The sequence below is a fragment of the Rattus rattus genome, chromosome 9 (genome assembly GCF_011064425.1).
Source record: "Rattus rattus isolate New Zealand chromosome 9, Rrattus_CSIRO_v1, whole genome shotgun sequence".
Lineage (NCBI taxonomy): Eukaryota > Metazoa > Chordata > Mammalia > Rodentia > Muridae > Rattus > Rattus rattus.
The window spans coordinates 31,377,480-31,381,209 of NC_046162.1; the positions used below are offsets into that span (position 1 = coordinate 31,377,480).

The window sequence follows — 3,730 nt, forward strand, 5'->3', positions numbered from 1 at the left end:
GGGAAAGGAAATTGGGACAGGCATTCTTGTCCTGGTGTTGTATTTGATTCTCGTCCCAACACTGCCATCTGCAGGACAGGACTCAGAAAGTTGACTATCCCCCTCCAAAAGTTACTCAAGATCCTGAAAATAACCAGCTGTTGCTATGTTGTTATGGGAGGTTTGGGGTGGGGGAGGGTGTTTTGGTTTGGTTTGATTTTGGTTTTGGTTTGGTTTGAGTTGAGTTGGGTTTTGTTTTTTGAACTTTTTTTTGATTTATTGATTTTTGTTTTGTGAACTTCATACTGTGCACCTCAGTCCCGCTCGTCTCCTAGAACCCTTGTATCTGCCCTCCGCCCTTGCAACCTCCCCATAAGAAGAAAATAAAATAAAATAAATAAATAACACAAGCAAAAAAAAAATAAACAGACCAAAACAAAGCATGGAAAACATCTCATCGTGGAGGCTGTAGTGTGTCACACTGTGTCCCACAGTTTATCCCTCTGTCCACACATCTTCACTTGCAAATGTTCCTCGCAATGAATCACTGGTCTGGCTCGAGATCTCCGGCTGCTATGACATCACCAATCAGTTATCCTGTTGTATCCCTGAGTCGCGGAGATCCCGCACCTTTGGATCAGCAAGACTGACCCTTTCACTCGAACCACCTTTCACGATTTAGATTGCAGTGGGCCAACTCAGAGGCCTGAATCTGGGCCCGGGTGGCAGATGAGCTGGCTAATCCACCAGCTCTCCCCAGGGCAAGTTCTCCAGCACTACTCGGGCTAGGCCACCCAGCGCCACCATCAGCAGGAGGCAGAGTCAGCTCCACTGCGCTACATGAATGAAGGGTTGACTCTCCAGAGAGCCAAAGCCAGTGAGGGGCAGAGCCAGTTCTGCACAGCCCCTGGACACCCTAGCGGTCCCAGGCAGCTGCCCCAGCCAAGAACATCCTCGTGTTCTCTAGTGATAATAGAAGCCATGGACGTCAACACTGACCCATGCTGCTGCCGAATAACCATGGACCCAAACATGGCCCTAAGCAGCAGTTAGGGCTGAGATCTCACCACGGTCCCAGGTGGCAGGGCTGGCCACTCACAGCAGGCGCCTCCTCTCCACCCTCGAATCTCCAGTTCCATCCCTCTTCATAATGCTCAGGCTGCTCACTTTTCTTCCTCTCTGACCACCACAGACGCACATATTGTGGTGGCTCCCACCGCAGGCTGGGCACAAGACTTGCAGGGGTCGGGGGGAGGGGGGGTGTTGCTCGGTGACATCCTCAGTCTGCACTGCATGTTGTGACCACAAGAGGGTGCTGTGCGCCGGAGTGAGTTCAGTGGGCGTCTTCCCCAGCCCTCACCACGTGGCTCAGCAGATCTCAGGTCGCATCTATCTTCCTCCTCCCTCGCGGCACTGCCTGGATTTGATTCGATTTTTATGAGTCCTAGGCATAAAACTGCTTTAGGCACCAAGCCAGGCATCAAGCCACAATGAACAAAGGACTGTCAGCTGTTCTGCCCCTGACTAAGAACAACAGCACCAACAACAAGGTATCTCTTTGCCTATGGCGGGGGCGGGGGGGAGGGGGCTGTTGCTATGTTTAAGGCTCACTTCTGGTTCTAGCTGCACAGGCCTACACATGGCCATCAAAGAAGACGGACAAAGCTTTCCAAATGATCATGTAAAACCTGCAACAGGGGCTTACGAGGAGACTCGCCCAGTGAAAGCTTTGCCACCAGGAAAGAACCGACCGTTCTCTGCCCTGCACGCCCACTCCATGCCGTTATATGCATGCACAATAATCAAATCGCAAAACGTAGAGGCTAGAGCAGCGGCTCAGCAATTAAGAACACCATTTGCTCTTCCCGAAGACCCGAGTTCAATTCCCAGCACCCACAGGATGGCTCATCCGCAATTCTAGTTACAGGGACTCCAACTCCCTTTCCACACAGGGCGCACAGACATACATGCAGACAAAATACCCATACTTATAAAAAACATCTTTTAAATACTTTTTCAAAAAATTAAAGTGTGAGTTATATGAGTTATATGATTCGTGATGAATCATAAAAAAAAAAATCGTTTAGTTTATTCAAAACTACACAGCATAACGCAGACATTGCGGAGTCCGAATCCCTGTCACAGCGTGTGAACGATGACACGGCGGCTGTAACGCACTTCATCCCTTGGGCAAGCATCCTTCTGAGTGCCTGTGCTGACTGGAGTCATCTGAGACCAGGGAACCGTTCTTGAGAAAATGCCTCCAGAAGATTGGCTTGCAGGCAAGCCGGTGGGGTATTATCTCTCTCTTTTTTTTTTTTAATTAATTAATTTATTTATTTATTTATTCATTCATTCATTCATTCATTCATTCATTATATATAAGCACACTGTCGCTGTCTTCAGACACACCAGAAGAGGGCATCAGATCTCATTACAGATGGTTGTGAGCCACCATGTGGTTGCTGGGATTTGAACTCAGGACCTCTAGGAAGAGCAGTCAATGCTCTTAACCTCTGAGCCATCTCTCCAGCCCCACAAGGAGCATTTTCATAATTACTGATTGTCATGAGAGGGCCCAGTCCATTGTGAGGATGCCACCCTTGGAAAAGTCTGGAGTATATAAAAAAAAAAAATCAGGCTGAGTCAGGGTAGTGATGGTGCATGCCTTTAATCCCAGCACTTGGGAGGCCCAGGGAGGCAGATCTCTGAGTTCAAGCCCAGCTCCGTCTACGGAGTGAGTTATAGAAAACCAGGGATACACAGAGAAACCCTGTCTCATAACACACTTACCCCACCCCACCGGAAGAAAGAACTTTCTACCAAGGCCTCTGCTTCAGTTCCTACCCTGGGTTTCTGTCCTGATTTCCTTCAGTGTGGAAGTCAGAGGACTTGTGGGGGTTGGTTCTCTCCTACCCTGTACCTTCTGGAGACTGACCTCAGGTCCTCAGGTTTGGTGGTAAACACTTTTACCTGCTGATCTATCTCATTACACAAATAATTTAAAAATTTTAAATTTAACTAAATTATTAAAAGGATTTTTTTAAAAATCGTTTTAAAGTTGTATTTTGTATATGCTTGAGTCAGGGAGTGGCACTATTAGGAGGTCTGGCCTTGTTGGAAAAATCTAATAATCCTTGGTAGATGGGAGGCAAGGGGATATGAGTTTGCATCAACTTGACCAGCAACACTCCCTCACTATGGCTATTTAATGAAAGAGGCCTTTTCTTCAGTTACCAGCCTTATCTGCTCTCGTTACTCTTAAGACCAAGAATACTGTCAGTGCCAGGGGGATGATGATGGTCTCCAGTCAACCAGTGAGAGCCTGTAACATAGGGATCCAGGCAGGTCAGGATCTCTGGTCAAGCTCTGAACCAGTCTCTTTTCTTGTAATTCTGTCTTTTTTGTTTAACTTTTTTAAATTAATTTTTATTTATATGAGTACACTGTCGCTGTCTTCAGACTCACCAGAAGAGGGCATCGGATCTCCATTACAGATGGTTATGAGCCACCATGTGGTTGCTGGGAATTGAACTCAGGACCTCTGGAAGAGCAATCAGTGCTCTTTACCACTCTCCAGCCCTAATTCTGTTTTTCCTCCCTCCCTTATGTAGGTGTGCCCGCCTTAGGGTGAGGCTAGTGCCTGAAAGACATCAGTTACCGTGAAGGAAAGATACCATTGGCATCAGAGAGCTTCATGGCTGCTGCCTTGTGAAGCGGGAGGGAAGACCCTCACTCCTGCCTGAGGTAC

At 47.7% G+C, this 3,730-nt stretch overlaps 1 non-coding gene across 1 annotated transcript; it reads right to left on the minus strand.

Moving 5' to 3' along the window:
• Positions 1 to 1,414: 1,414 nt before the first annotated feature.
• LOC116910706 lies at positions 1,415 to 1,555 on the minus strand. Its single transcript, XR_004389233.1, has one exon. It is a non-coding gene; the product is annotated as a small nucleolar RNA SNORA48 (small nucleolar RNA).
• Positions 1,556 to 3,730: the final 2,175 nt, after the last annotated feature.